The sequence below is a fragment of the Poromitra crassiceps genome (genome assembly GCF_964638095.1).
Source record: "Poromitra crassiceps genome assembly, chromosome: 3".
NCBI lineage: Eukaryota > Metazoa > Chordata > Actinopteri > Beryciformes > Melamphaidae > Poromitra > Poromitra crassiceps.
This window is the reverse complement of record NC_139625.1, coordinates 10,928,684-10,940,324: the sequence shown is the minus strand read 5'-3', so window position 1 is coordinate 10,940,324 and position 11,641 is coordinate 10,928,684.

Here is an 11,641-nt window from a genome sequence, read left to right as displayed (position 1 = left end):
CTTGCATACTTACAAGTGGGTTGTTTTTAATGGCATGTGATTTGCGGTTCTAATTACCCAATGTGTAATTTCAGGTGATTGTAAGTGTGTCATACATACCTACAAGCCTTCATATCAGTTGGCTGTGTCAGTGATTTTCTGTACCTCTTGGTGCGTCAGCATTGTCTTTGTCAGGCTTAGAAGCAATGTCTAAACAGTAAACAGTTTATGACAAGTGGTGGCAGCATGCTATGCTACTACACAAGACGTGTTATGGTACATAAATAATATGTAGCGTGTAATAATCTGTAGAACTCTGTCAGAGTTCTACTCTGTCATTATTTTTACATTTGACTTTGAGAACTATGATGAACTGTTAGTCAGTACTCTGTACTGATGTACAAAAGTAACAAGATTGAGGTTGTGAAATCTTCAACCGGAATAAAAAACTGGATATAATATAACTGAATCAGTTAGGCCAAACTATTATCAGTCAGGTCGGTAATGACCGGGGGAAATTATATGATTATTGTCCATTGTGTGTATGATACAACTTTGTTTATCATTCTGCCCCCTCACACTATACAGTCTGTATTTAACTCAACTGTACCTGCCCCTTGACCACGGAGGGGAAGAAAGGATATTGTCAAGGATAGTGTCATAAGCTGATAGCAAGGTGTGATGCGCACAAGCATTGTCATAAATATTGTGGTAAATTAAATTGGTAAATTGGTTAAGCAAAGCAAGTAATGCTTTTGCAATGTAGATTTAGCTATATATTAGCTATTAACTATACATATTAAAGTATAGATGATTGTTTTGCCCACCTTATTTGGTTGCCTTATCAAAACAAATGTACAGCATGTTAAAGTTTTAAATAAAGTCAAGTCAAGTCAAATCCAACAGGTCTTAATGTCAATTAATTTAGCTTTAATGTCAATTAATTTAGCTTTAACATGTTTTTTGAAACACACACACACACCCACACATTGACCCCTCTCATATATACGTAACTGCCTATAACTGTACATATATTCCTTTCACACACACACTTTTCAAAATAGACACTCTTTCATATTGTGATTCATAGTGATTCTTGTTTGTTTTATGTGATCCCGGTTTTTAAGCAAACCGGATCCAGTTTCCTTGTATGTGTACATCCTGTACAAGGCACATCCTGTACAAGGTACATACTACATTGGACTCAATGATTCACAGATGTATCAAACAAATGTATGTTTTACTGATACAAATGACCAAATTACCACAAATTCAACATGTAATGCCATTTTCTCAATAATTTTGGTCAAAACATTTGGTGTGACCCAGATCAGTCCTTGTAACGAGGACCTTGTTATCACTGGTGTATAGCCAGACTTGGCACATCTGGGTTGTCTTAGGTCAGTCCTTGTAATGAGGACCTTGTTATCACTGGCGTATAGCCAGACTTGGCACATTGGATGTGGCCCAAGATCAGACATTGTAATGAGGATTATATTTTTTTTTATCAAAAATAATACAGACAATATATATATATATATATATAGTAAATATAATTGTTAATTATTATTCAAAGTATTGTTAGTTGTTAATTATTATTCAAAACCTGAAAATACTGTAAATACTGTAAATAAACTAAACTAAAACTAAAACTTGCTAAGTTGTACTGTGTGTTAATTTAATGTGTTTTGAAACACATACCCACACATAAAATCTCAAGTGAGATTTATGAGAAAGAAAAAAAGAGAACATGTGTAAAACGCTTTGAGCTGCATTTTATGTATGAAAGGTGCTATACAAGTAAAAGTTTATTATTATAAACAACCTATTTTGTGCTGGTCTCTATCAAACTTTAACTTTAAAAGTACACTTTGCTTGGAAAACAACTCTTCTCGAGCAGTTTGTGTAATTGTAATTGCATTTGCCAACACTGTCCCACAATCAAACCTCTGAAAAATCCCTGTCTCCCCCTAACCCTAAACCCTAAAACCTAAACCCTAAACCCTAACCCCAGCGTGGTGGAGACCATTGACATATATATATTAATGGCACCATGGTGCTCATTGACTTTAACACAGTAAAATGAAGCTAACTTCCGGATATTGTTTCATTTCGTTTGATGGGTTGAATGAATTAAATTGAATGAAATGCGGCCCCCAGCGGGTGCCGGGGGAGTTTCCGAATTTGCACTGTCTCCCTTATCGCCGTAATGCATTATGGGTAGTCAGATACTACCGGTACTTTGCCTAATGTAGCGACTAACGCTACTTACTTTGCATTACAGCATTGCATTACATTGATTTAACTTGATTTTTGATCTAACCCCAGCGCTGGTTAGCTGTTTATAACGTGACTATATTTATAACGCTATAACGTACTCTGGTTTCTGGCTGAATCCAATGGTCTGAATACAGAGTTAAATCTGAATACGTTAAATGGTCCACCATGTTATGGACGTTAGGTGTGTGGTATATATATATAGTGATGTGTGTCTACTAACATAAGATAACATATGATAATTTGCTCAACTATTACTTGGTACCTGATGCCTTGCGGTGTTCTTACTGTTCTTACTGTTCTTATTATCCGATGTTTGTCGTCAATTTTACTCGAAATGGGGAGGGGCCCGTTGACAGAAGAGGCCCTTTGGCTGATGGGGAGGAGTTTGAGTGTGAATAAGTAGCCGTGCCCCTATACGATTTCTGCACGTTACTAAGCATGGCATGCGTGGAAGGACACGGATGTAACTATGAAAAAGGCCACATGCATGGCTTCTACGTTAGGAAGCCGAATAGCGTCATTAGGTGGTCACGGTAATGCAATTGTCTTTAGAACACACCCCGAAGGCGGGGCCAGCAATGGTTCAAACATATAAACCCTTGTCAACTCAGCACTAAGCACTCTTCCAAATCTGCGGCTACAGGGCGCTCTCGTTTTATTCAAACTTTTTTCTACAGCTCTCCGGGAAACTCCTACTCCTCCATCGGTCTCTTAGAGCGCAACGCTACTCCATATTATATTTTCGCGATGACGGCTGTTAACACAGGTATGTGCGACTCGGAACGGCACCAGACTGGTGGATTTAAACTAGGCTCTGTGGGTCTGTACCGGTCGGAAGAAATCAGACTAGACACAAGCATGCAGAAGAACGCCGGCAGCAATCAGAACCTTCTGGATGTGCCGTCGAATCTTCTGGATCAGACGACCCCAGCCTACGGTGACCGAGATGCATGGGCGCCATTCCCCGGTCATGTAGAGCGGCAGCTCATGGCTGCTCCACAATTCAATCAACCAAGGATAGACGCCGCGTCGCTCGTGGCTATGCGTGCTCTTATTTCTCGATGTATAAGATCTGCTGCCTGGAAACAAGCCCGTGCCCTATGTAACGGTTGTGTAATCGAACACCCGTCCCAGATCCAACATTCATGTGTGTATGCGTTTGATGAAAATATATATGGATTGTACACAAAAGAAATCTATGACTCAGTTTTCAGGCCTCCACTACGATTTGCTCTACGCCGGCTCGTGTGTTTGATCAGCTCTGTGCCCCACCCTCACGAAAAATTGCTCGGCGCTGCAGAAGCCATTATGGCAGACCTCTACCAATGTCCAAATACAGTCGAGTGGCGTTGTGACGAATTTGACCCTGATGGCTCTAAGCATGAAGAATTCCTTAAAGAGTGTTTTCATATCTGGTGTGCTCCACCCACTCACCTCGAGTGTCGACGTGTTGACTTCTAGTCCTATAAACCGAACGATCGTTGGGTAAAGTTGAAACTGATTTTTTCTTTGATGATGTGGTGTTTTTTCTCTATTATTGTACACTTTTTTCTTTTCGTCAAGTAGGGCGTGTTTTATAAAAAACTAGACTATCAACTATTATACACGCCTCTAATGATCATACTTTTAGAAATCATGTCCAGTTTGTAAGATATAATGTATCTGAATGGGATGAGAAAGTGTTATTGTGTCATAGAAGAGACGTGTCTGTTCACAAAGTGTTGAGCTCATTTTTAACGAGTGATGATAATGTATTCAGTTTAGGACATTTAATTGTGTTAGTGGTATTTCTTAATGATGTGTGTAGCTTAAACAATAAACGTTTAATAGATGAAGTATTACTGTATTTGTGCGATAATCATTTAAGTGTGTGTATACAATATTTGAGTATGATTGATAAGAAAAAATGTCTATGTGTAACCGATAATGAAAATAAATGTATGATGATGTTTGTATTATACTTTCTTTTCTCTTTTTTTCTTTCTCAAAATCTCACTTGAGATTTTATATGTGGTTGTGTGTTTCAAAAACACATTAAATTAACACACAGTACAACTTAGCATGTTTTAGGTTTAGTTTAGTTTATTTACAGTATTTACAGTATTTTCAGGTTTTTGAATAATAATTAACAACTAACAATACTTTGAATAATAATTAACAATTATATTTACTATATATATATATATATATATTGTCTGTATTATTTTTGATAAAAAAAAATATAATCCTCATTACAATGTCTGATCTTGGGCCACATCCAATGTGCCAAGTCTGGCTATACGCCAGTGATAACAAGGTCCTCATTACAAGGACTGACCTAAGACAACCCAGATGTGCCAAGTCTGGCTATACACCAGTGATAACAAGGTCCTCGTTACAAGGACTGATCTGGGTCACACCAAATGTTTTGACCAAAATTATTGAGAAAATGGCATTACATGTTGAATTTGTGGTAATTTGGTCATTTGTATCAGTAAAACATACATTTGTTTGATACATCTGTGAATCATTGAGTCCAATGTAGTATGTACCTTGTACAGGATGTGCCTTGTACAGGATGTACACATACAAGGAAACTGGATCCGGTTTGCTTAAAAACCGGGATCACATAAAACAAACAAGAATCACTATGAATCACAATATGAAAGAGTGTCTATTTTGAAAAGTGTGTGTGTGAAAGGAATATATGTACAGTTATAGGCAGTTACGTATATATGAGAGGGGTCAATGTGTGGGTGTGTGTGTGTGTTTCAAAAAACATGTTAAAGCTAAATTAATTGACATTAAAGCTAAATTAATTGACATTAAGACCTGTTGGATTTGACTTGACTTGACTTTATTTAAAACTTTAACATGCTGTACATTTGTTTTGATAAGGCAACCAAATAAGGTGGGCAAAACAATCATCTATACTTTAATATGTATAGTTAATAGCTAATATATAGCTAAATCTACATTGCAAAAGCATTACTTGCTTTGCTTAACCAATTTACCAATTTAATTTACCACAATATTTATGACAATGCTTGTGCGCATCACACCTTGCTATCAGCTTATGACACTATCCTTGACAATATCCTTTCTTCCCCTCCGTGGTCAAGGGGCAGGTACAGTTGAGTTAAATACAGACTGTATAGTGTGAGGGGGCAGAATGATAAACAAAGTTGTATCATACACACAATGGACAATAATCATATAATTTCCCCCGGTCATTACCGACCTGACTGATAATAGTTTGGCCTAACTGATTCAGTTATATTATATCCAGTTTTTTATTCCGGTTGAAGATTTCACAACCTCAATCTTGTTACTTTTGTACATCAGTACAGAGTACTGACTAACAGTTCATCATAGTTCTCAAAGTCAAATGTAAAAATAATGACAGAGTAGAACTCTGACAGAGTTCTACAGATTATTACACGCTACATATTATTTATGTACCATAACACGTCTTGTGTAGTAGCATAGCATGCTGCCACCACTTGTCATAAACTGTTTACTGTTTAGACATTGCTTCTAAGCCTGACAAAGACAATGCTGACGCACCAAGAGGTACAGAAAATCACTGACACAGCCAACTGATATGAAGGCTTGTAGGTATGTATGACACACTTACAATCACCTGAAATTACACATTGGGTAATTAGAACCGCAAATCACATGCCATTAAAAACAACCCACTTGTAAGTATGCAAGTATGAAAGATTGCAACTATGCAATAACTTACAATAACCTGAAATTACACATTGTGTAGGCCAATTAACTGTTTTAAAAACTGTTTTACGTGACGTGTAAAACATTTCAGCACATCAGAACATGAAAACCCCTGTTTGACTATTGTGTGTAACTAACATGTATATATGCAACACACATTTCACCAAGTCAGAACATGAAAAACCATGTTTGACTATTATCACTAACTAACATGTATGTATGTACTTTTGGGCCAGGTCTATGACACCAGCCCAATATTGTAACACATTTACACATAGTGGCTGACATTAGTGGTACAGACGAACCTTGCAGGCACCAGGATAAGGGTTTGGTAAACAAATCTGACAATCTGCGTTCATTCAATCACAGTCCCTATAGGTACTATGAATTTCACTCAAGTGCTTGTGTAAATTCACTGTCTAGAAATTGTTAGAAATGGTCAAAGTTACAACTGATCCAAATTATGTTTGAAGCAAAGAGCAAATGGTGGAACTAAAGTTACTTCTGTGTAGTAATCACTACTTCTGGATATTGGATGTTGGATATTTTGCATGAGAGAACGCCAAATTAATGAATCAAATCAATCTAGATTGTAGATTGATATTGACCCCACATCTTAGAAACGCCTAATGTTTGGAAAGTGTAGTGGGAAAGAGTTGTTGTGTTTGATGTGTGTTAATGTTTGGAAAGTGTAGTGGGAAAGAGTTGTTGTGTTTGATGTGTGTTAACATTTGGAAAGTGTAGTAAGAAAGAGTTGTTGTGTTTGATGTGTGTTAACATTTGGAAAGTGTAGTGGGAAAGAGTTGTTGTGTTTGATGTGTGTTAATGTTTGGAAAGTGTAGTAAGAAAGAGTTGTTGTGTTTGATGTGTGTTAATGTTTGGAAAGTGTAGTAAGAAAGAGTTGTTGTGTTTGATGTGTGTTAATGTTTGGAAAGTGTAGTAAGAAAGAGTTGTTGTGTTTGATGTGTGTTAATGTTTGGAATGTGTAGTAAGAAAAGAGTTGTTGTGTTTGATGTGTGTTAATGTTTGGAATGTGTAGTAAGAAAAGTTGAATTAAGTTATGTTATTTAGACTAGTGCTATTTTTGTTGACAATATTGTAACAATGGACACATTGTCTGAAATCCCTCATCTATAGGCTTGTAAGGAGAGGAGAAGAGAGGAGAGGGGAGAGGTGAGGAGACGAGAGGAGACGTGAGGTGAGGAGAGAAGAGAGGAGAGGAGAGGAGGGGAGAGAAGAGGAGATAGGAGGGGGTGAGGTGTGGAGAGGAGAGAAGAGAAGAGGAGAGGTGGGGAGAGGAGAGAAGAGGAGAGGAGAGGAGAGGAGGGGGGAGGAGAGGAGAGGAGAGGAGAGGGGATGGGAGGGGAGGAGAGGAGAGACAAAGTTGAATTAAGTTGTAATACATACAACAAACATATTGTAAGTGTGATATACATTTTAATTTTATAACAATTGTATTACAAAGATTATTATTATTATATACCATTATTATTATTATTATTATTATTATATATATATATATATATATATATATATATATATATATATATATATATACTTGGTGCTTGTCTACAAAACATAAAGTCTCACAGTAAATTAACCAATTCTGTGAGGAGGACTAGTTAGTTATATAATAATATAGTTAGTAACTATTAAAATAATCATATAAAAATACGAAAAATAAAACTAAGATGTTTGTTCACGTTCCATATTCTATATTTTGAAATAATACCCGTAGGTCGCGGATATCCGGGGTCTGGGTTGTACCAAGATTGAGAGTGGTTGAGATTTGTGAAATCTTCAACTGTAATAAAAAACGAGAGGGGTCCATGCTACTGTAACGTTATATCAATTTTTGGTCATATCGACCAAGACCAGGCCAATTCTACAGATCGTAGTGTATGCTAGCTAGCTAGCGCTAAGCTAACACTGATTCAATGTCGCCATATGTTTGAACCAAATGCTGTACAACACAAACAAGTTGCAAAACATTAATACTTACGCTCACACGTATAGTGATGCAGCTGTGTTTGAACCAAATGCTGTACAATAACGTAACGAACTCTGATAGGGCACATAGGTTGGCGTGTGTATGTATTCCAGTAAATATAATAACGCATCCGTTATTGCATACGCATAAACAACAAACTAACTTTTATCAATGCATCAATTTGGTCATTCAGTGGCATTTTACTGCCATATAACATTTTACAACGTAAAGCAATGTAGTTCACACGGGTACAAACTCTAGTAGTCATCACATAACATTGCAGATAACTAATATCGCGTAGCATATACCCTAAGTAATCTCCAAAAACACAATGTTGAAACACACTAGTGATCAAAATGATCATGGTGATGCGACGTCACATCACAATTGGATCCAGAGTGGGGGAACTCTGGTCTGTTTGAGGGACGGTTAAACGACATAGTCATACACCAGTCTGTATTCATTCGTTTTCAATTCAAACCTGAAATTGAAACCTCAATCTGTATTGATCATATTTAATTCAAAGCTTAATAGGCTTATAGCCTATCAAAAAAACATCATGGTGATGTCACAATTGGATCCGGAGTGGGAAAAATCTGTGACCTGGGATGTGATCTGGAATGTTTCAATGAGAAAACCTGCCCACAATCTAACGCGCGCTATGTTTGTGGCTGTGTTTGGGGGCTGGCTGTGAATATGTCTGTCTGTGTGTGTGTGTGAGTGGGTGGGTGGGTGGGTGGGTGTGTGTGTGTGTGTGTGTGTGTGTGTGTGTGTGTGTGTGTGTGTGTGTGTGTGTGTGTGTGTGTTGCGCGTAGGGAATCTACAGAATAGCCTTGGGAATACATTAGTAGGCTATACTAGCTAAGATAGCCTACACAACATGCAATTATGGAATATTTGCATGTACAACATGCAATTATGGAATATTTGAATGATGGATACATTGTACATTGTATTGTACATACATATAAGCGGGTATGGGGTGGGATGGTTGTCAGGGGGGAACCTGTGGGACCTCTATGGGTGAGTCAGAGAAATACGTGAGCAAGCAGCTATTCATAGCTTTCAAAGGGGCGTTACGTGCTGCCGGGAACGCCCCCTGATCTCGCCGCTATTCGTAGCTTTCAAGGGGTGTTACTTGTTGCCGGGAACACCCGCTTGACGGTCAAAAACAAACAAGTTTATATTTATAACTGAGGTGATTGTGAAATCGATTGTGAAATCGACAGAACACCGGCCGTGGTAATAGACAAATAAAACGTGGGGGATGGGGTGGGATGGGCTGGCATTGGAAGCCTGGGGGTGGGGTGAGTCAGAGATTGATTGAGACAGTGAAAATGGTCTCCGCTGTTAACAAAATATTAGTTTAGTAGTTCCTAAAATGGGCCAAAATGCATTTTGGCCGAGATCAAAACTTTGCTCTGGCTGACCCGGTGGCTTTATACACGCTGTCAGGCTGTCTGTGTGATGCGCACAACATTGCAACACCCACAAGATGGTCTAGCTGATATGGAGGAAATGCAGAAGTGCCCTTTGGAGAACAAGTGGAATAAAGCTTTTTCCAAGAAAAGTGATTTAAAAAACAGAAGTGCCCTTTGCAGAAGTACTGAAAAAAACACTTTTCACAAGAAAATGATTTACACAGGGCGAAATACAGAGGTGCCCTTTGAGGAAGTAGTGAAAAAAATGACTTTTCACAAAAAAAGAAGCCACGCCCCTTTGATGACGTAGGTGCCCTAAACTCCGCCCCCTCGATTTTGGCGTTTCTCTCACTGCCTGGTGGGGTAAGTATCCTATACAACTACTCCAGACCTATCTCCACACTTTATTTTAGCGCTGGAGAAATGAATGCCGTAACTTCAAGTTACTTGGATTGTAATATCATTTTTGAGAAATTGTAATCACATTGTTCGTTACTGGGAAAGTAATACAATCACAGCAAATCGTTACTTTACTTTACTGCCCAGCACTGTGATGATGGCTGCTGTTCCTTTCAGGATCAATACAGTTTGTAATCAAAGCGATTGATCGGTTGAGAGAACAGAAAAGTGTTTATTCCGAGCTCAGGGAAACATCACAGCAAAGGAAAACGAATCAAACTACTGCTTTACCAACACAAGCCACAGTGATCAAACCAGTAGTCCTCTATCAGGTCCTCAGGTCTGCAATACAATAAAACATAAGATATTATGTCACATAAACTACAACCAGTAGTCCTCTATCAGGTCCTCAGGTCTGCAATACAATAAAACATAAGATATTATGTCACATAAACTACAACCAGTAGTCCTCTATCAGGTCCTCAGGTCTGCAATACAATAAAACACAATATATTATGTCACATAAACTACAACCAGTAGTCCTCTATCCGGGGCCTGTACTACAAAGCAAGATTAGTGGTTTAGCGAGGTAACTTCAGGTTTAACCCTGGTTTAGCCGTACTACAAAGCAAGTTAACTTCTTACCGACATATATTTCCATAGCAACTTATGCTTCACACTTAACCTGGTCCGCAGCAGGTTAAGTTGCAAGGATAAGATTAGACCTTAAATACACCGCCCACGAACCAATCGAATCAGCAGTTTGGAAAAATGGCCAACCCCTTTCTGGATGAGTTTCCCATCTAGGAAGGAGCACGAATTGTAATGTTGAATTAATCAAGGACGAATAATTTAATTAAGCCCTACTTACCACTTTGGAATATGTTTTTATATATTCATTTCAATGCTCTCAAGTAGCCTAGATACGTTGTTTGACCCCGCTGATCGATTGCAGCTGAATAGTGAGTGGAGAAATATCACTAAACCGGCATAAAAAGGTTACATAAACGTCTCCAAAGCGCATGGTGCCGTGTGCGCAACGGAGCTGAGACTGATGTTGGGTTGGAATTGAAATGGTCATAGCCTACATGCTAGAATAGCCTACTACATCTAAGCAATTTAATATGGGATCACCTGCACACAGGCGATCCCATATTAAGATGATTCATATCTAGGCTACTCCTGCATTTTGCAGCTGCAACTGTGTTGCTTTTGGCCTGTATGATGTGATTGAACTTCATATTTCCAGCATCATTATATGAAATATGGAGATATGCGACTCTGCTGACAATAGCCTATTATGTGACCACAAAATAGGCTATTTTTTATAAATGAAATCTATGCCCGCACGTACCGTGTCGATTCAGTTCAGACGCATTTTTTTATTTTATTATCATTCTTTTTTTTATTGATTAGCCTATAGGAATTATTCAATCAAATAATAATGATCTCATGATGTGTTTAGTCGCACAGTGCGACTAAACACATCATGAGATCATTATTATTCATTGAGCCTAAATGGTCTATACATACGGATTTTGGACTGAGATAGATTACACATTGCTTCCACAAAAGACTGTAGATAGAGAGCTGTAGATAGCCTACGAAACCGCTCTTCAAAGAAATTACTGGTGTGGATAAAAGTGTTCACTTTAGACAGTCATTCGGGAACAGTCATAATATCCAACGCAGATTTGTATTTGCGGTTTCATTCAATGAGGAAATAGGCGTGTCTGGCGCTGTAGGAGTTTTGGAGCAGTCCATATTGCACTGTGATTGGCAGTTGTTAAAAACCACGCCTCTTTTGCGGGCACGAGCTCCAGTGCACGGGCATTTTCATGTGCACGAGCTCCCGGCT